Source organism: Bombyx mori, chromosome 13, assembly GCF_030269925.1.
Source record: "Bombyx mori chromosome 13, ASM3026992v2".
NCBI classification, from domain to species: domain Eukaryota; kingdom Metazoa; phylum Arthropoda; class Insecta; order Lepidoptera; family Bombycidae; genus Bombyx; species Bombyx mori.
The window spans coordinates 14,402,482-14,426,065 of NC_085119.1; the positions used below are offsets into that span (position 1 = coordinate 14,402,482).

Here is a 23,584-nt window from a genome sequence, read left to right on the forward strand (position 1 = left end):
ATATTCAACGTTGCTTATCGTTTAGAATATCAAGATTTAATACTAACTCTCTTACGTTATAGAAAGAACATTATTCACGTTTCATTGAGGGTTGAATTATTATTCAAGTTATAATTGCGTGAAATTGGTTTGCTTAAGTGATTGTCAAAAACGTATTTCTAAATCTAATGCCAAATTCCAAATCGTTGATTTTTAAATAGCAAATTTGTTTTAGTCTTAGAGTAATTAATTAACCATGACACATCGGCACGCTTTTTAATATACGTAAATTGATTGAATTGATCACATTTAGAATCTTTATTATGCATATTTATATTTTATTATTATTATATTAGTGTTACGGCTTTTAAATCATGATTTACTTTGAAAATATTTGGGTCTGTTAATCTTAATACTCAATTTTATTAACGTATTTTGTCGTAATAAGATCAGCAACTTTACTTAAAAATATAGCTACAAACATCAAGGTGTTTATTTACGCTTACAGAAAATCACCAACAACACAATGGTTAAAATAGCTAGTTGAAATTTCATTATGATTGTAAATTATAATATGATATAAAGAGACATTTAAAACTAAACAGCGCGATGAATTAAATAGTTGGAGTGAATTCCGCTTCTGTTACGCACGTAGTTCAAACATACTTGCGTTGTGAGCTCAGCGCTTTTCCATTAATTGCACACAAAATGAATTCATGTTGCATAACTAATTTCCGAGTTTTGTCATAAGCACATAGCTTAGGACATTTTGAGCGTAGTCAATGTTTTATGAATAAGCAAGCCGTAGTGCTAAATCGAAATATTTGATAATTACATTGTACGCAGATGACACGGCCCACTGATGGTGAAAGGATACATTTCTTTTTCCCTTACCTATGATGATAGCCTTGAGAAGCTATTTCAGTTTCTCCTTGACGTGTAGGGTGGCTCACGGGGCTCTAACCGGTAGTGCTGCTAATACTGGCCCTAGCAAGAGCAGTACTTCGCAGAATCTACCACCGAATCGGAAATGCGACCCACTGAGAAGATCCGGCGAGAAACTCAGTAGGCTGTGGTCTACGGGGAAAGGATACCATTGCTCATAGATGATAGCAATGTCACACTGCCAAGGCGCTGCCTACAGCTGAGTACTGGAAATCTCTTTCCAGCTACTGGAACTCTCTTTTGAAGAAATAGCGCTCAGGAAAAACTCTGGGTGGAAGTTCATTCCTGAGCCGGATGGAATTAGACAAAAAACATTTCAAGAGATGAACTGTGGATAAACGCAATTGTTCTCAAGTATGGTAGTTGGTATGGATGAACTCTGTTTCGACGAGGTGTGATACGAAAAACGAGACGGGACTATCGTAAATTCCTCAAAGATTTACTTGGGAAATATACTGTATAAAACACTGAGAAACCAAAAGTCCATCATCGGTGAGAACAAGATTATCGACAATCCGAAGAGGCCTTCTCTGTAAGGAGTCAAAACGAAGCAGTTGATATTTGAAACTTCGAACCAGAGAGAGGGGAGCAGTAGTATATATATATTTTTCTTTATTGTTTAGAGGGGTGGACGAGCTCACAGCCCACCGGGTGTTAAGTGATTATCGGAGCCCAAAGACATCTACAACGTAAATGCCGCCACCTACCTTGAGACATGAGGTCTCACTTTTAACTTCGGCTGCCTCGCTCTTCAAACCAAAACGCAGTACTGCTTTACGGCAGAAATAGGCAGGGTGGTCGTACCTAGCCGTGCAAACTCGCAAAAGGTCCTACCACTAGTAAAAAGCCAGGCTAAAACTTTTATAGATGGTTGAAATTGGCTGGATGGTATACTATTTACATCATGAGTGGAAGAAGTTGAGGATTGGAAGATTTTGCGACTTTGGTCTCTTGTTTCAAGGTTGGAAACAACATTCACATTGTATCTATACTGAGACCTTAGAACTATATCTCAAGGTGTGTGGCGCATTTACGTTGTAGATGTCTATGGGCTCCAGTAACCACTTAACAACAGGTAGGCTGTGTGCTTGTCCACACAGCAATAAAAAAAAAAAAAAAAATCTGTAGGCTTTGCACTTAACACCAGGTTAACATTTTACAGAAATCAGATACACCAAGGACTTATCTACTTTAGTTCGCAAAAAGGAAAACCCGAATATTTTCTGAGAATAAGGTAATCTTATTTGGACCGGAAAACAGTATAATGTTCATTTATTAATCATAAAAGCCCTCAAAATGAATGCAAGAAGGCACCTTTTATCAAACCCGTAGCTACAAAAAGATTGTCAATTACTATAAATTGAATTCCGCTGATGAATAAAAAGATTGTAATGGCTGATGCCGTTGATACTCGCATTTTTTTGATGTTTTTTTTTTATTAATTTAAGCAAAGGCAACAGCTGTCGGACTTTCTTACTCGATTGATGTTCTATATCTTATTTTATTTTTGCTATCAAATGTATTATTGTAAGTTTATAGCAAAGTCATATTTTACTTTAACGAAACCAGCGTTGTACTTGTCTCTATCCTTTTATCAAAATAGTAGATGAATTTTCGACATAGTTCGATATTTTCATATTATTTTCCATCAAAAATCCTCTTCACTAAGAAATCATTGTAAATACTCATGTATAAACTAGTTGTTGTGTACCTTGTTGTAGTCACAAGTGCCCGCAGCATCTTAACACGATACGAGACAGATTAGAGAGAGATCATTAAACATAGCTCATCTATTGCACTTAGATGGGCTTTATTGGATGGCACCCCATCCAAGACTATCATGATTTAGATTTCAGACTATTGCATGATTTTTAATTCCTAACGTTCATTCTTCTCGAATTAAGCATTATTCCTTCAATCACCAGCTACCCTAAAATGTATTCAGAAATATAGATATAGATAATACGTTTTATTATAAGTATACTAATATTATGAAGAGGAAAGATTTGTTTGTTTGTTTGTGTTGAATAGGGTCCGAAACTACTGAACCGATTTGAAAAATTCACTGTTTGGAAGCTACACTACACCTGAGTGACATAAGCTATAATCTTTTTTGAAAAAAAAATAGGGATCCTTACTAAAACTCCAATAATGCAACCCGAGGTGTAAAAAAATTAACTATACTAATCTTTACATCGCGTGCCTTGCGAAAAATATTGATGATAGAAAAAAATAATGTACTACGACTTTGTAGTACACATTATTATTTACAAAAAATGTCGCGACAGCGTATGTCTAACTATTATAGTTATGCCGCAATAAGTGTTCTTTTATTTTTTTAAATAAAACAACGTGAAATGTCGTTGAGATTTTTGTTAAAGACCCGAGCGAGCCGGAGCGGGCCGCTATTCAGATGATAAAAACAAATCGTTAACTAGAAATAGTTAGTTTGACAATAAGCATTTTGTATTCTACTTAAAGGCTTACAGTACAAGCCCACCGACGATTTTACATTCATCGAGTTTTGGCCTATTCAAAAATTCCTTAGACGAAGCGCCCTTTGTTAGGCATTTGTCATTTTAATCACCTTACACCAACGTTTGCGGTAATAAAATTATTTTACAGTAAACATTTTGAAAATTAAATTTTAAAGACTTGCGTTCGAAGTAATGGCCTGTTGTAGAGACGTGATGAAATAAAGACGAAGACTTGATAATAAATTTCGGGCAATTTCCTTTTGTACTCGTTTTGAAAAAAAAAAAACGAAAATGTTGTAAACGTTAAATTAGGTGAAGTTCCAAAAGCGAAGCACTTACCCGTTTTATTTGAGGCTTTTCCTTAACTTAATTTAATAATGTTACCACTTAGTCAGGATACTTTAATGAAAATTGTGATTAACCGCTCACCGTAGAAGCTGCTATCACTCCTCAATTAAATCTGGAAAGTCTTTGAAATCAAAATCACACTGTTTTTATTGAACTATCCCTTTGAAGGCGCTTTTAAATCATGACTTTACGCAGTTCGTTCGCAGTTAATGTAGAAAGATAATATGCAGATTATAAAGAGGTTATACATTATAAAGATACATTATAATATTTCAACGTAATCATTTCGAGCAACACTAACTTGTTTTAGAGATTTAAAATTTTTGACTAATTACATAATTGTTGTAGAAAATGTTTATACTAACTTCTCAATGAATACTGCTACAATCACTTTATTTCAAATGACCGGGTCGATTTAAGCATGCAGCCCTACGCCAAGGAGTAATTTGTAATTTCTTACCTACCACAAATGAATGGCACCAATAATTGTCAAACTATTTCAAAACAACAGAGCCCCTTTCTTCCAAATACATAATTATGCTTCGAACGTATAATTTCTATGTAATTTATAGGTTAAAGTTGAAGGCGAGTTTTTAATTTTTATTTTACAAAAAACAGTACGAAATAAAGGGATTGTTGAATTTTTGTAAATGTATTTTTTTTTTTTCGATGTCGAAACAATTTGTCGATGCAAGTCTTTCTCGGGATACACCATTATAAACACATTTTTCCGAATTTATTATAAACTAGTGGTCCCGCAGTAGTCGAAATTCCACAATAATTAATTGAAATTATAAGTTTCAACATTATTATGGTCCTATTGTTACAGATTTCGCCAAGACTACACTATAGACAAATACTCGTAATATTAAAGATAAACAATACTAACCTATTCTCAATTTGACTACAGACTTTATGCAATAACAACAGTTTGACATTAAACAAAGGGTTTAAGTGTGTGTGTCAAATATATGGTAGTGTGTGTAATGTTTTTTATTTTTTTATTAAATTAATGTATCTTTTATGCATTATTTATAAAAAATATTTGCATTGTGCACTTCTTCTCTATATTCTCTATAAGTGTGGAAAATTTCATACTCCTCCGGCCGCGCAATTTTCGTAAAAATTGATACAAAGTTTTTGCTTCACGTATTAATATATAGATTCCAAGTTACATTTCCTACCTCTCTCTTACTTCCTCATTTCAAGTCATCTCCAATTTTCTAGCGCACCCTAACGACGCTTATTAGTACGCGATCGACTTTATGCAGTCCTGAGTGAAATAAAATACTACAACTTCACGGATTTACAATAATCTACCAGAATTCCTTGAAAAAATCACTAAATGAAGCCATACTTAAGGTGGGTGGTAGGACCTCTTGTGAGTCCGCGCGGATGGGTACCACCACTCTGCCTAATTCTGCCGTGAAGCAGTGATGCGTTTCGGTTTGAAGGGTAGGGCAGCCGTTGTAACTATACTTGAGACCTTAAAACTTATATCTCAAGGTGGGTGGCGCATTTACGTTGTGGATGTCTATGGGCTCCAGTAACCACTTAACACCAGGTGGGCTGTGAGCTCGTCCACCCATCTAGGCAATAAAAAAAATAAAAATACTTTTAGTACCAGTACTTCAGAATAAATCATTATTGTCGTTTTAGTTTGCATGGACTTCCAGCTAAGCAGTCAGTGAGTTTATCTGCCGATCAACGACAACAAAATACAGAACTGAAATAATTCAGTCAAAGCAAGTCCAATAATATTTGTGAGCGTTCGTTTAATGAATACGAATAGGGACTCCAGTGAAAAGAGGAATAAGGTATCGCGAAATCAGGAAATAAACCTTAATTAAATTACGTTTCGATACGATTTTATGAGAGACAGTAATTTCTTTGATGGATGGTAATGAAAAACATTATTATTTTATTTGTAACTAGCTGAGCCGGCAGACTTCGTAGTGCCTCAAGCAATAAATAAAATACCTAAACTTTTGTATAAAATAAACTAAAAACAAACAAAAGGAACCCGTCCGGGAAGGGGACACATCAAAGGAAAAACAAAATTTGTTATTTTTATTGGATTCCGAGCATTTTCATATTTATCTACCTTTTAAACCTTCTCTGGACTTCCACAAATAATTCAAGACCAAAATTAGCCAAATCGGTCCAACCGTTCTCGAGTTTAAGCGAGACTAACGAACAGCAATTCATTTTTATATATCGTGATATTGTGTTGTGGGTGTTTTAATTTGTTGAGTCTTCATTTAGACGTGTCGTGGTTCCTAATCTTTAGACCATTAAAGCGTACTGTTTCATCGCTATTCTGTTGTCAATTTTGGGGTAGATGATAGGGACTATAATTGCTAACTTCTGCGCGATGCTCTTCTAACTGCCTATCGGCAATTTAGATTATAAAAATAGAATGAAGACCTCAGTATTATGTCTTTAGTTGAGCCATGGTAACCAGTTTAAAGGAAGGGAAAAGTCCCTTTTGACCTCTTCACCGATATACAATTAATGCCCAAGGGCAAATAAAGGTATTATATGAAAGAAGGTACTGAATATGACACTGTTTCATGTTGCCGTAATGCATTGATAAGCTCTGATTTAAAGCCCATATTAGAAAATAATTGAGATATCGATGAGATTCCCCAAAGTAGGCATTCGTAGTGTTTATAAGCTCTGGTAGTCATTAAATAGGTGATCTATTAACTCTTATCTCTACAGCAAGAATTTGCCATATCCAGTTTAATCAAAAAAGGAAAATGGTGTAATTAAAAAAAATATTTATTTCACTCTATAAATAATATAATAGCAATCTCGATTGTAGTCGTCATAAACTGATCGTTAAAGTTCCTGATATTTTTTCAATTAGCTTAATTTGATTGGCTATAAAATAAACATAGAGCTTTCATATTTTCATACACATAAAACTGACGCTTGGCCTTACAGTCTTGAATTTTTTGCCATAACGTTAACTTCACCTACGGGTGCTCATAAAATTTTCCACGTGACGACTTCAATGCGCTCACTGCGATTCTCATTCTTATGGTCCGAGTTATAAGGGCGAAGCGAGCCAAATTTAATCATGGCGTACTTAATTATTCAGTAATGAACCTTTTGACATGCTCGCTGTATTACTACGGAGGTGTAATAGATTTTATGCCGTTCCAGGCAGCTAATCTTGAAGTTTTATCGTTACGAACCCATTAAGCGAGTCACAAAGCCTAGCAATACCTTACCTAGAAATTCGTGAATGGTCTAATTAAGGTTGCTGGTGGATTCTTGATCTAGATTTTTCTGTCATGGCAAGGCTAGATTTGCCGTTCAGATTGCATATTCAACGAAGTATGTTATAATGAGCGACTTTCTAGTTGATTTCCATTCGTAATGTTTGTGGATAATGATGTGGTTATAGATATGTGTGTCCTTTTATTACGTCTAATACGTATGGGCTTAGTATTCGTTTTAAAAATGGATCCTCCCGATTCTCGATGCTTTTAGGAATTCCAAGCGCCGGCACCATTACCGTCGAATTCGTCAAATGCGACGAATAGTGAAACTTAACCCACAGATACAACCCACTGAGTTTATCGCCGGATTTTCTTAGTGGGTCGCGTTCGTGATCCGGTGGTAGATTCAGCGAAACACGGCCCTTGCTAGAGGGGCTAATGTTAGTAAATTCTCTGAGGCTGAGGCCCGTGAGATTTCCCACCAACCAAAGAGAAACCAGAAAATCTCCTAGAGTCTACGGCTATTAATAGCATCGTTAAAATCCCAGTCATACTCCTATTACATGTTTAATATGAGATTATTATAAATTACTAGAGGTCCCGCAGTAGTCGAAATTCGACTATAATTAATTGGAATTGTAAGTTTGTACACTATTATGATTGTATGTTATACTTCTATAATCACAAATTTCGCCAAGACTACACTATAAAATTTTTTAACAAAGACAAACAATATTTAATCTATCCTCAATTTGACAACAGGCGTCAAGAACAAAAGTTTGACAATAAATAATAGTATGCATGCGTGTGTGCGTCAAATACATGGTACGTAGTGTGTGTAATGTTTTCTTTATTGATTTAATGTATCTTTTATGCATTATTTAAAAAAAATATTAGCATTGTGCACTTCTTCTCTATATTCTCTATAAGTGTGCAAAATTTCATACTCCTCCGTCCGCGCAATTTTCGTAAAAAGGGATACAAAGTTTTTGCTTCACGTATTAATATATAGATGATCTACAAAGGAGTATAATACATTATATTTTATTCACAGAACCACACGTCTAGACTAAACAATTCATATTTCGATTAAACCTAAAACACTACAACATATTGTGCATTGTGAGTACTCACTCTTTCATCAGAATTGAAAGGATACATGTCTGCTTCAGCAGATGAAGGAAAATGATCAGTATTGCTAAGCGCTAAAAGTCTTTTTGCTTTCGTCGATAGATTCGTTAAGAATAAAACTGCAAAAAGTCTTTAACTCCGGTCGGGCACACGAGCACACGTATCTTTGCTAACATCCACAACAACTGAATCAATTTGGATCTGGCTTTCATTTGTTTAAGTTTAGTGTACATAAATAAATATTTGGAGAGTTGTTAGACAAATGCTAATCAAATCGATACTTTTTAAATGGGCCTGCCAAAAAATGTTAATTAGTTAAAAACGGAATGAAAATTTCTTTATGGGAAATAAACATTCAAATATTATATTTATTTTGTATTTATAAAATGGTTTTGCTTCTCTATATATTTATTTTATTTTTAATAAAAGTAGTGTTTTTTATACTGGTGTTTTTACTAGTCATTGGTAAACAAACCCGAGTTATTTAGGCGACACACGTTTTTTAAAATTCCAATTGGTAATAAATAATTCAACTTTGAAAGAGTCAAAGTCAAAAATAATACGTTTTCGTTTAATTTGAATTCTAATTTGTCTACGAAGAATTATAAAACTTAAATTAAAGGTTTTTTAAATTAGAACTTGAAGACAGAAATAAGTTTAGATCAAATTATCAAGTATATCTTGTGCATATTTTTCTCATATTCAGTTAAAAAGTTTAGGATTCAATTTAAACATGAAAATGTATCGTCAGTGGACGGCCATTTTTTTATCCCGACCCGCTACGAGGTTGCTTTAAAAGCCAAACAGAGTAATAAATGTGTGCTCACACACCCAAATTCAGCGTCGGCTAGCTTTTACATATTGTTTTGATGTATGACTTAAATTAATATGGGCTGGAACATTTATCTTTGTTCGTACGCGCATACATCTTCCTGAACAAATGTATAGCATTTAGTACAAAGATGATAGCGGTATGTACCGTTTCTGGGTCACGTTTTTTCGGTATTAAGCGGTAATGCAATGATCTGTGGATTGTAAGAGTCTATGATCCTTAAAATAAGACGTTGGACGTACCTTTTCGAGCGATGGGAATACAACATGATTCAAATTTCGAAGGCAGGTTTTTTTTTGTTTTTGCTTGGATGAGCTTGCAAGAGCTCATAGTCCATAGTTAACAACAACGTAAATGCTGCCACTCACCTAGAGACATGAGTTCTAAGGTGTTAGTTTTACAGTATAATGGCTGCCCTACCCTTCAAACTGCAACGCATTACTACGGCAGAAATTGCATTACTACTTCGCGGGAGAAATAGGCAGGGTGGTGGTATCTACCCGAGCAGGTCACAAGACCTTCCATCAGCAGTAAACCATCAGTAGGTGCCAATTTATCTAAAGAAATCCGTACCTCACACGAGTGCAGTAATGATTTCCGTGATGCAGGAATTTAGCATGTAATTAACAGTATACGGATCAGGCTTTGACGTTACCTCTCAATAGGGACATTCAAGTTTGATGTCTGTGGTCATCGGTAACAATTTGACCCAACGAATGAGTCGTGAGCTCCTACTATAGCACTCTACCCGACTCATTTCCATAGACTAAACAAAGAACTAACAAAAAACACACAGACAAGACCTGAATTGTGAATCTTGATATTATTATTAAAAACTGGATATTGTAGAAGATTGATCATTGATTTGTGGTAACAGCAGCCAAAATTTTCCAGTACCTCCCAAAAATTTGGCCTACGAAAACCAAAATGATATTACTCAATCGAACAAAATTCCCAAGAAAGACATAAGATATCGGTGTGGTTTGCGGTAACAGTGTTAGTTCGTATACTTGATCTCTAGTGGTTAGGCGTTACGATACTGGCCTCGAGCCACGTTAGTAATTTTTAGGTCTTGTGACTTACAAGTTTTGTACAGGGCATCGTACTTTAGCTAGACGACCGCACGTTTAGAGTTTAGGCAAATTGTAATGCTTAGAGAAACAATAACGAGAAAGTCGATAAGTGTTCTGTTGGTGTAGATTTAAATATAATTAAATAGAGTACTTCAATCTTTCAGCTATTTCACAATTTAATAACAACACAAATTGTGTTTCAATTCGTAAGTAAATTTATATAGAGCTGCAAAGTTAATTGAACATAACGACTAATATGAAATAACTGTTTTGATTGGACTGTGGTCATATGGAATGAACGCCACATCATTTACTATGAAAGTCTGATTTATTATTAAAACTGGACGGGTTTATACGTGAATGAACATCGATTGAGACATTTCATGCCCACTGACTGTCTTATGATGCAATAATCTTATAAATGCTCATGCAGTTCAGAAAAGTTTTTTAAATGGCAATGAAAATGGCAAACAGTGGTGGCGTTGGTCATTTTGTGTATTCAAATAGGACTCAAGATTGGAATAAAAAAAATTAGTATTTTACAAAAGACATTAACTAGGTAAAAAAAAACGTTAAGAAGTAAAACTTACTGTTGAAGATAAACGAGCTTAATCGTAATGTAAGACCCTTTGGCCTAAATCTAGATCATACCTTTTGAAAGCAATTTAGAAATAGCGTGAACTACATATATTACTAGCCGTACCCGCCCACTTCGCTGGGAATTTCAAATTAACATTATTATTTATTGTCATTATTATTAGAGAGTCCAGCCCTCATATAAATATTAGCTTATCTAATAAGTACATGTATTTTCTACATGGATACCTAGTTTCAAGTCAATCGGATGCATGGTTCAGTAGTTATAACGGAACATCCGTAAAAACCACTATAGATTTATATATTGGTATAGATTATCCATTGAAGCTAAATGTGATATCCATTGAATGTATTAAATTACTCTTCGAATTATCTTCTATCTATATACGAATAAAAGTCAAATTGTTTGTCCGCTATGTGTTTTGCTATTCATCCAGTTGCTGTGAAACTTGGTTCAGTTGTTATCGGTAATTTAGATACTTTTTTTCAGTTTATTCATTAAATACGATATAAAATGCACCAGTTTTAAGAATGATTAGTATTAAATAATATGAACTGAAAATTTGCAAGATAAAAAGTTCAATGTAAGCATTCACACATGTGACCCGGTTCGAATTTAGCATATGCGCAGAAAAAAAAAATATATATGCCGTTTTTGATATTACGCGTGGTGGGCCTCCACGAAAAGGTCTAAAAAACAGTTTCGTACATATTTTATCCACGTTTCAGTCATACGAAAATAAAAATAAAGCAAAACATCCCACTGACACAGGACTAAATCATCTCGGAATCCCGGGGATGTATGCAAATTAGTTATTCAACTTTGGTCAGTCTCCCGCGGGCTCGTCGGTCCACAGAATTCATCTGTTTCGTTAAAGGCACTTTTGGATTGAGATATTAGACGGTCGATTTGCTACAAAATTTTACTTCAATGTATTGAAATTTTTGTTTCAATTAAAAGTTACTTTGAACGGAATGTGATGTTTAATTGACCATTCAATATGTTAGCTCTGTATAAAATAGGAGTCAGTTGTAGAATTCAATGACCTTCATAAACAATTTTTTTTTTCTTCTCCAGTAAACGAGAGTTAAGTATTGATGTATTTTTATTAAGAACTCTAGCATTTTAAAGAATATAATATTTTTAACCAAATCGAAGGATTATTTGTCATTTCGAAAAATGAGAATTGTGTTTTTGCGGTATTAATTACTCTCGGGACATGGACTCTGCTAAGTCTACGACTTATTTCATATCACTTTTACAGTTTTTGTTCATTATGAAATCATTCTAAATGGGCTACAATGGTAATTGAAAAAGGAAGAATGTAATTGTGTTATTCTTGGTTAAGTTTCTTTTTAGATCGAAATGTTCATCATCATCATCATCACCATCAGCCTTTATCTGCCCACTGCTGGACATAGGCCTTCCCCAATGCCTTCCACATAATGCGGTCCTCCGCCTTCCGCATCCAACGACTTACCGCCGTGCGCACTAAGTCGTCAGTCCTGGTTGGAGGACGCCCCGCGCTCCTTATACCCATCCGTGGCCTCCATTCGAGGACTTTCCTCCCCCACCTGGCGTCGCTGACTCGACAGATGTGACCGGCCCATTGCCACTTCAGCCTGCTAACTTTGAGAGCTATGTCGTCGACTTTGGTTCTCCGTCGAATTTCTTCGTTCCGGATTTTGTCCCTTAGAGAAATACCTAGCATAGCTCTCTCCATCGCCCGCTGTGCGACTCTTAACTTATGGGCCAGCCCTGCCGTCAGTGTCCAGGTTTCCGCGCCGTAGGTCATAGCGGGGAGAATGCAAATTTCGAAATGTTCAAAACATAAAAATGTATTTCCTAAATTTTATTACAAAATTAGTACATAATTTTGAAATTTTTGTTTTCTATGCTAATGTGACTTTATGATAAATATAATAAAGTTTTATAACCCAGAACAGCGCTAACTCAAGTATCACGTAGCTTCATTACACACAGCTATGATACATGGTTTATTAATAAGTTTTAGTCTGTGAGTGAAGGGGACTATATAAATCTTTTTCTGTATGTACTGGATCCCGATACCGTAAACAGGTGCTTCATTATTCATCGTCACAAGACTATTATGAAAATTGTCAACTATATTTTAATATTTTGACGTTGTGCAAATTATTACCTTGTTTGACCATGTGAAGTGACTAATGAAGTCCAAAGACATCATTGAAGTCAAAGTCGCAATTGGATTTTATAACAGTGTTCTCACTCTTCAAATTGAAACACACGATTGGTCCGTATCTGAAATTCGCAATATTGTAATACCGTATAGCACATATTGTAATCCTGCATATGTACATACATATTAAGAGGAGGAGGCATTGAGGATTATAATATACTAGTAAATGTTGTTTTGCGATCGAAGTACCCGATTATAATATTTAGAGAATACTTTGAGGTCAATACCAGAAAGCCAGAAGAAACTACTAATCCACCCATCATTTGTATTTTTATAGAACTAGGAGCTTGAGTGAGTTCACATCTCGTTTGGTGTATAGCGATTAGCCGAGAGCGTAAATAAGAGATTTTTTAAAACAAAACAAACTCATACAGAATGGAAGCCAATTTATACAAGTCTTTTTGTTGTTTAGAGGGGCAAACAATCTCACGGTCTACCTAGTAATTGGTGACCAGAACCCATAGATATCAATAACATAAATACCGCCACCCACCACGAGACATGGGTTCTAAGCCTCAGTTCTATATAGTAAATACAACATCTGCCCCACTCTTCAAACTGGATAAACCCAAAAATAGAAGTGCAAAATCGACTACATCAGTGTCTTGTGCATGAGAAATTTCAGTTGCCCCAATTGATAAGGCAGAGCAAACTGACGGCTCATGAAACTCGAACTCGTGAATAAGTTACAAGCGCAATACAACTAACTATTTCAGATGGCGAAGAATAGAACGGACTATATCCACCAAACCTGAGCTTTGAGGTACTATTAAATTAATAAGAATTGACTTTATTAGAATAACTAACCAAATATGTCCAACCTTAGCCATGGAAACTATTATTCATATATTATATACTTAAATATTTTTTTGTTTAGTATTATTTGTATATTTTTTTATTGCTTAGATGGGTAGACGAGGTCACAGCCCACCTGGTGTTAAGTAGTTACTGGAGCCCATAGACATCTACAACGTAAGCGCCACCCACCTTGAGATATAAGTTCTAAGGTCTCAGTATAGTTACAACGGCTGCTCCATCCTTCAAACCGAAACGCATTACTGCTTCACGGCAGAAATAGGCAGGGTGGTGGTGCGGATATTATTCATAGTTTAGTAGAAGTAAGCGGAGAAATCGACAAGTAGACGACGACTTTATGGCTACTAACAATAAAACGAAAAAAATACGTCCAAAACCTAAGTTTATATAGTTAAAAACTATAAAATACTTGAATGGCCAGTTGAACTAATATTTAAATACTCTCTATTTTCTGGACAGTATATTGAGCTAAGATAATAAAAGTATTATATTTACGTCAATCTCTGATACGTGAGCAAATTTTCAAGACGTCTGAAAGTTTGAAAAAAAATATGTTTGATCTTTGCAAAAAGACCTAGAAGCTAATAAAGGCGTTTTTAAAAATTATGTAAGACTCGCTTGTTTTTGTGACAACTAAAACTAAAGGTTCAGCGAACCATAAAGCCGACATCTTAAAGCTGAGTGCTAAGAAACGGGAAAGCTAATAAAACTATTATCCCTCAAGTCATAACTTTATCAGTACCTTATTTATATACCCCTTAATGCTGCACTTAAGCGGAAAATTTAATTAGAGAACTCACTCTTTATAGTTTACTGTCGTTGCAACTTTTAAGGCCGTATAATTATATTGCGACGCCCACAGTAATAAACGAACTTTGTTTAATGAATTTCCGAGATTTATCTTCACGTCTGTATTCGAATTGCGCAAAATAGGTGTTAGTTGTAGGTTTTGTTTTGTTTCGTATAGTTGCTAATAGGATATAGGTGGACGCGTAGGCACCACTTGCGTATTTCGATGGCACAAAATAAGTAGTGTTTTTTCTTTATGAAAAAAAAAAAAAGATTATACTTATATTTGATTAATATTTTTTAAGGGTAGGTAATATTTCCCGCAAATTAATCTTGCGTTCCAGTTTTTTAAGTGGGACGGCGATGGTACCATAAAAGAAAGATTTTGATCTCATTGGATCAGCACATTATGATGGTTATGGCCTTGTTTTGCCTACAAAAAACACTACAAAACTATTTCGTTTTCGGAAAAGATCCCTTAAGCCCGGCATTCTCAGTTAGGAAAAAAGCCTGAGTGACTTATTACTTGTGTGTAAGTATTGCTGTTGACATGGGTCGTAATTTCTAAAAACGAGTCGCTTAATCGCCTATGAGCTTCCGACAGAACGTGACATAACTTGTACGTTTACAGCACTAAAAGCTTATATCGGAGACAAAATAAATTTAAGAACCACATATATAAAAGCTCTAAAAGGCATAGAGATAAATTCACAAAGAGAAATACTTGCAGCGACGAAACTTCTGGTTGAACTAACGGAGTCCCGACCGCCGCTTTAAGGTTCGACCGAGTTTACACTTTTAGAAATGTTGTTTACAAAGAGAGCCATCGTTTGTAGAATTTTGTGTTGGGTAAATAATTTCTTACTTAGTGGATATTTCAATTAACTGGTAGCTTCAGGGAAAGTTTGCATTTTCTATAGAGAAATGATCAATTGATTAGATTGATGATATTGACACTGTCGAAATATTGTAGTTGAAGTATTTTTTTTAAAGAATATCGGATATATTGGAACAGCACTGGAATGGGATCTTATTAGAGTTTTTTTTTAAATATTCAACTGCTTAAATCTAGGGTTCGTCAGGTAACAAATATCTTAGAATCAGAATCAGCAGCCGCAGTCTAGATCAACGCGATGGAAAATGTATGCTTTTCAATGTTTTGGATGTTATATCTCTTTTATCTTTTCGATGGACTGTAATCGGAGAGACAAGAAAATTATTAAAAAAAAAAATCGGGTCCTCCCTTTCTGACGTTGACGAAAAAATCGAAATTCAACCATCACAAAAACTTGTTCAATTTATACGACACACGTTAACGTCCCCAACGTGTAATTTGTCATCGTTTGGACCGCGCGAAAATTATTTCACATTTACCCGAAATGACTCACGTGTAGTATGTTTATAAATCAATACGGTCAGTGTGTTTTGGCTGACTATTTAATACATATTTTGAAGTAAATAACCAAATACAAAATCTAACTGGTGGTAGGGTGTCTTGAGAGCCCGCACGGATAAGTAATACCACCCTGCCTATTTCTACTGTGAAGCAGTAATGCGTTCCGGTTTTAAGAGTGTGGCAGCCATTGTACGATAAAATTGAGACATGAAAGAATTGAGACCTCGAGCATTTACTTTTTGATGTCTATGCTCTTTGGTAACCATGCCTTATATATGTATGTAGCTTGTTCGTATAAGCAAAAAATATGGAGCACCAATTACACTATGCTTTTTTAATGAAGTACATTGTTAGTTGAGGTCACAACCTGCCTTTTTAGGACACCTCTTGGTCATTTTTAAGTTGAATCCACCTTGGGACATAGATTTGAACTCTCAACTTCATTGCAAAAATAAAAGGGTTTTTAATATCGGCATGAAAATCCCGGATTCAACTAAGACACACGATTGCTTCGCCCGGAAAGTGGCAAAACAGTTGTAGTTACGCCCGCGGTCTCGCAATGAGGTCTGAAACCGGTAATCACGCTAAATTTATGGGCGTGTAATTTTAATTATACCATGTTCATTCATCGCAGAAACGTTATGTTGTATAATTGTTTCCAAAAACACTACTTCCGATTTCTAAAACCTGTCTTATATAATAACTAGCGGTCCGCTCCGGCTCCGCTCGGGTCTTTAACAAAATATTCAATTTTAAATAAAGCAACACTTTTTGCGGCATAACTATAATAGTTAGACATATGCTGTCGAGACATTTTTTGTACATAATAATGTGTTCTATAAAGTCGTAGTACATAATTTTATTCTATCATCAATAATTTTCGCAGGGCACGCGATGTAAAGAATATTTTAGGTAATTTTTTTACACCTTAGGGTTACATTATTGGAGTTTTGGTAAGGATCCCTAATTTTTTTCAAAAAAGATTATAGCCTACGTCACTTGGGAATAGTGTGGCTTCCAAACAGTCAAATAATTTTTCAAATCGGTTCAGTAGTTTCGGAGCCTATTCAATACAAACAAACAAACAAATCTTTCCTCTTTATAATATTAGTATATAAGTATAGATATTTAAAATATTTATATACATTCAATTACTTTGTGGCGGCTACAGAGTCCATCACGATGCCTAGGTAGACCGACTTCAATCTATTCGGAGGAAGCTGATAAAAAGGTGACGATAAAATAAAAGAAGAACGAAAGGTGACAGCAAAAGAAGAGACAAGAAAATGATATAAAGCCATTTATAAAACTGTATACAGGTATTGATTTAAAAACTATACAAGTAAATTTAATTACAGACACGCTAGATGAAAAGAGTCTTTAACTTAAAGTTATTGTTCCTATAAATTAGTTAGTTTTTTTTCTTCTTAAACGACATTCTAAATAATGATTCTTGCTATATACCTGCTTACTTACGATACTTAGAGACCTTACTCGTCATATTTCAGTAGATTTAAATATTTATCATAAATTTACAGAAATAGCCCCTATTTAATTTTGGATTTTACTTATTACTATTAAATGGTTGAGAGTATATGATGGGACAAATAGAATGCCAATGCTCGTTGTCCATCCTATCTAACTACAAACTGAACTTTCCTATCGCCTTTTACTTCAAACAATGTACTAACAAAAGTTATTCTTGAGAAAGGCAATTTAAAATCAGCAGGTACTCGATAAGTAGGCGACAGGCGACCTTAACTTTGATTAAACATTTCACTATCTAAAACCTGGTCGAAATTATTAAAAAAACTCATCGAAAGCGGCACATCTCCGCATTGGCTTGAATTTGTAACTGCTGAGTAATTAGACACTTGTTGGATAGCAAGAAATATACGAGGTCGCAATATTTTTAAATTTTATAAATCTTAAAAAAACAAAATCGATGGCTCAGTTTTTCAAGTGAAGCCGTGGCCTGATAAATAAGACGCCCGGTGTATTTATATCAAGTCATGCGAATATGCCGGTGTTCATGTCTCGTAGGTAGAAATAGATAGGTAACGAACATAACATAAATCAAATCCGTAACAAATATAGATTGAGCTATTACTGCGAGTAGGACGTGTTATTAACAAGCTTGTTTTTACTTCCATCTTGCTTTTTTCTGTGGCGAAGCTAGCTAGTAGCGCGTTTCGGCTTAAGTATGGAATAACCATTATTTTATTAAACTAAGATTTAGACCTCACGAGTCAAAGTAACATTAAGTAATTTACTTATTAAATTAGGTGTACTAATTAAACTATAATAAGGAATGTAGTTTAGTTATAACTATATTATATTATATTTAACTATGTTATTTAAATAGTTTAATTATTAATGTTTTTTCTTTAAAGTTTGTACCTAGTTGCGAATGCTCAACTTTTTCATTCTCATCTCAAATTCACTGTATTTCATACTTGTACTCTACGGAAATGAAGTATCGATCATTGCTGCGTCAAAAAAATTCAAATCAACGTATACACACAAAAAACACAAATAGACACTTTGCTTTTAATGTAATCATTCCAAATGCATTAGCAAAAGTAAGCCGGTTGCATCGCTACCGAATTAGATCGCTCGGGTTAGCTTAGGTCAATACAATTATGCTTAATTGACATGAGGGAAGTTATTAAGTGTCCTTAAATTTCAGTCTGTAGCAAGTCAGTTGTCAGTTCAAACGCCATTAATATCGTCTCGAGTTAAACACGAACACAGTATTTTTCAAATCATATTATTTGTAATTTTTTTTTGCTCTGATTTTCAGTGCTCGTCGGTGTTCAGAGATTTTGCTGTCGAGTGTACTACGAGCAAAGTCTCGTATTTTTTTTCATTATTTTCACTTTTCCTCGTTTGAATATTTAATGAACTTCTGAGCACGAATGTACTTTGTTGTTTTCTATTTAATTTTAATGTGACCTGTTTTGTGTGATTCCTGTTTTTCATCGATTATAGCAGTGCTTGAAACATAAAAAAAATGTGAGTATTAATTTACTTTATTTTTTGCTAACGCCCTACCGAGATATTTAGTTCACTTGTATATTCGAAATATATAAATATAAAATTATATATTATATATATAAGGGCAAGGGTACTCCACGTTTCACAACGCCCTCCACACCGCCAGAGACAAGAATGGATGGAGAAAGATCGTGCGTGCGAAGGTGATACAAAAGGGTGGTCACGACCCTCAGCAATGAGGAATACGACGCAAGAAGGAGGAGTATGTTCGAAGGTGCTATTCTTCATTTTCAAATAGGAGGTCAAAGACTTAATTATGATGGAATTACATCATTTTTAAAATCGTTAAACTTGATTGGTTAGGTACAAAAATAGGTAGAACGTCTTTACCAATCGACGCAGACTCTCAGTACACTCTATCGCAAGTCAACAATCTAAATAGCGGTTATTGTGAATACGTATTTGTTCGTTTACAAAAAATCGTTTTCGCCACTGAGCCCTGACTAAATTGAATTCACGTTGAATCAACGTGGGAGCAGAAGACTTATCTACTCGTATATTCACGCAGGTATACAGTTCCGAGGTGAGCAGAAACGTTGCTATCGAAACAGAGTTTATTAGATGCACGAAGTATAACCATTTCGATTTGCTGAAAATAGTTAGATTTAAATAATTTTTCAGTGCAATAGTTAAATGTGTAAGCACTATTCACATATCGTTTTATCCAGACAAAAATCTCATTGGTGAATTGAAACACATTTTTTTTCTCTTTGAGTATTAAGCCTGTTAGTTTTCATAATAATATGGAATCCTGTTCAATCTAATTTATTTCAGACAGTTTTTATGTTGATACTAAATATACTCTATATATTTAATAGAATTACTTTATGCTTTGTCTTTAAATTTTAATGATATTGTTGTCTTTTAGTTTGTGTATAGGTGACACCTATTTTATGTCTTTGAAACATAGTTGCTTTAAGACCTTTTCTACAGAAATGAGTTTTTAGCTGTTTACTTTTCATAAAAAATATATTAGATATAAAGAGGTGTGCTCCGTAGCTCGGTTATACTCGTAGCTGACGTTAAATTTTTAACAAATAATGAGAACTTGATATGAAAGTCTTTGACCTTCTATGTGGTCGCTCATAATGGGAAAAATATCATTAAAGATCTCCCTAGCTAGGTTTTCTAGCCCTGCGAAATCAGGAAAGAGGAGATTTACAGGAGAACCTTAGTACCTAACTTACTTTGAAGGATTAGGAGGTTGAACCCCGGTCGCCGCCGACTCAGCTCTCTTCGCCGATGATATGGCTGCTTACTACTCGAGTAGAAACAAGTCCCTAATCACGAATAAAGTTCAGACCACAGCCGTAACCTTCGAAAAGCCCCTGGCACTGCTGACGTCCATGGGCGATGGTAGCCACCATCAGGTAGGTCACCATCAGGTGGATCGTATGCTCTTCTGCTTACAAGAGTAAACAAAAAGATACGTCCTGAAGGATTAATTCGTTCCACTATCTTGCCATTAGGACGCCCCTAGCTGAACTCGTCGAACTCGTTAAAGAGTTCAATGTAAAACCTAATCCATACAACAGTTCGCTGATTTTCTCGCTGGATCTTATCAGTGGGTCGTGATTCTGACCCGATAGTAGATGTATTTGCGAAGCAGTTGCCCTTGAGCTGTTAGGTCTCTTTCGATGGCGCTCGGGCAGCTGTTAGCAAATTGGACCGTTTCGTCTGACCCTATGCTTATTCACCCGTTCTGGTGAAACAGGTAATCCTCCGAGGTACTAGTAAGACCTTCCTCCAAAAAATATATATGGCCGCGTGAACTTAAATCTTCTGATCAAAAGCTTGTTATATTTTTTAATTTATCTCGCGGTGTAGTCGTGCGTCCAGTTGAAAAAATATAAGAGATGTAATTTTCAACCTTATATTGGAACTTTTTCTTTTTGTCCCAGTCTCAACGTAGACACGGGAACGTTTCAGGATTCTTTTTTCTTCTTTTCCTCCTGTCTGTGAAAAGAACAAAAAATATTAAAACCTCGCTGCTCATTTATAATACATGCATACAAGTTTTCATTTTAATAAATCTGGCGAGCAATTAATTATTTTAATTGAAATCCCTGATAATAATAACGCAATTAAACCACAGATAGTTTAGAGCGTTTGGCAAGTGATTTAAATTTCATTAAATTTTCAAATGAATCGAAAATACATTGAATGCATAGGTAGGTGCTATATCTTTTTTTACTGATTCTAGGAGAAATTATCAGTTCGCCCAGCATGGCTTGTTGCTATGCAATGGCATAATTATGTGTTCCAGTTTCAAGGGTAAACTACCCTTTCAATGGTCAATCAAGGGTAACAGCATTCCTGGTGGTAGGGCGTCTTGTGAGCCTGCACGGCCAGATACCACCACCCTGCTTATTACTGTGGTGAAGCAGTAATGCATTTCGGTGTGAAGAGTGAAGCAGCCGCTGTACTGTAAAACTTAGATAAATAACTTATGTCTCAAGATGGTTGGCGACATTTACGTCGTTGATGTCCATGGGATAACTATTTAGGCAATAAAAAAAATAATCTCGTGATGCCTACTTATAAAATCGTCTCCCAACTACGACATTGAAGTATTCATATATGATTTCATTTGCTGTCATCACGCTGATTATAGGGTCGTCGATTCAAAATAGGAGAAATTTGGTCAGATCTAATCGGTACATCGGTAACCACACGTTAATAAAAAGGATTCCAATACGTAGGTATCCAAACGAATATCCTTTGTAAAGGCGCTTTTCCATATTCACTGTTTATGTATTCACGCAACAAATTCACGGAACTTATTCCTCGCGATTAAGGAGCTTTTACTGTATTTCATATATTGTGATGGATTGGGATGATCAGGCCTATTTACTGTATGTCTTTTGACTGATAATGACGGTGAGAGAGAAATAAAGCAATTCCCAAGTGGCCATCCAACTATCTATTTATTAATACGTGAAGCAAAAAATTCGTAACCCTTTTTACGAAAATTGCGCGGACAGAGGAGTAGTCCTATACTTACACAGAATATAGAGAAGGTGTGCAGAATGCTAATATCTATATATTAATACGTCAAGTAAAAGTTTTGTATCCCTTTTTACGAAAATTGCGTGGACGGAGGAGTATGAAATTTTCCACACTTATAGAGAATACAGAGAAGAAGTGCACAATGCAAATTTTTTTTGTAAATAATGCAGAAAAGATACATTAAATCAATAAAGAAAACATTACACACACTACATACCATGTATTTGACGCACACACGCATGCATACTATTTATTGTCAAACTTTTGTTCTTGACGTTTGTTGTCAAATTGAGAATAGATTAAATATTGTTTGTCTTTGTTAATATTTTTTATAGTGTAGTCTTGGCGAAATTTAAGATCATAGAAATATATAATACTATCTTAATAGTGTACAAACTTACAATTCCAATTAATTATACTCGAATTTCGGGACCTACTGCGGGACCTCTAGTTTTTTTTAATTATGCATAAAAATCATTAAATCATTTAAAAAATCATTACTAACACTACCATGCATTTGACACAACACATACATATAAATATACTCTTTATTTATTGTCAATTGTCAAACTATTGGTATTGCTTAAAGTCTGTGGTCAAATTGAGAATAGATTCATATTTTTTGTCTTTAATATTATTTATCTATAGTGTAGTTTTGGCGAAATCTGTGATTGTGTTAAAAGTATAATAATAGTGTTTGACAATAAAATCATACTAATGATTAAACTTAAAATTTTTACTAATTATTGTCGAATTCTGACTAGGTACTAGGGCCAGGGCGCCGGTTGTGAGCGGCAGGAGTTTTTAGTGAGGTTCAACTCCCACATACCCCACCTGCCGCGCGGGTGGGGATCCGGCGATTTTCTCCTGTGGAAAAAAAGGTACTGCGGGGCCGCTAGTTCAAATAGCAAGGCTTGACTGCTCTGCGTTAGAAACAGGACTGTAATGTAAAGATACAACTTCCGATCAAAATCAGCGGTCTGCCGTATAAAAACATAGGTTCAAGGCTCAAGCTAAAATTTCCCACCGTAATTGTCTATACGTCTAATAACATATGTCTATTACCAAAACCCAAACAGTTCTAAGGAGACTCTTTGTCACCGTTCATCCATTATTTTGTCATAAGATAATCTGAAAAAGGAATTGAAAATTATATTTCGAAATTACTCTTTTTGTTCGAACAAAACATTAATTATATAACGATATTATGTTAATCTTTATTACACGCATCGAATGCAAAATGATACAATGCAAATGATCTATTAAAACGCATTCAATTATGATAAATACAATAATATTAATCCTGTTCATAATACACATCTAAATAATAATATGTTTAAATTAAGAAAAGTGTTTGATTGGACGTAAAGCCCTTTTTAAAAGTAGCTTTAGATTTCAAGATAGATTTAGGCTGAGGCAGAGCACATAACAAGGTCATATCAGTAGCTATTACCACCCACCCATTTGTGCCAAGAAGCAAAAACTTCGCCCTGATGTCTTAAGGAAGAACAAAGTCAAATTTTTGTATGATACTTTGACAGTTAATAATATATTATTCTAGTACAATGCTGGCACGGAACTGGTTACTTAATACATGAAATGGAATACGTATCAAGTGAAACGGTTATCTCAAACGTACAATGTTACCGCCGCAAGGAGCATCGGAAACTTTTGTGAATTTATTTC

At 34.9% G+C, this 23,584-nt stretch overlaps 1 protein-coding gene across 7 annotated transcripts in view; it reads left to right on the top strand.

Moving 5' to 3' along the window:
• The window catches only part of LOC101738258 (hemicentin-1), a 304,965-nt gene that overhangs the window by 74,302 nt on the left and 207,079 nt on the right, over nt 1–23,584 (top strand). For 2 of the 7 annotated variants that reach the window (XM_062671910.1, XM_062671913.1), the window contains exons 1-2: nt 18,520–18,847; nt 22,663–22,779. The exons of 3 other annotated variants lie outside the window; for them this stretch is intronic. The gene's annotated coding sequence lies outside the window, so the exon portion shown is untranslated. Of the gene's footprint in view, nt 1–18,519; nt 18,848–22,662; nt 22,780–23,584 lie in introns of those variants that run through there. 2 more of the 7 variants (XM_038015171.2, XM_062671911.1) reach the window with 1 other exon arrangement.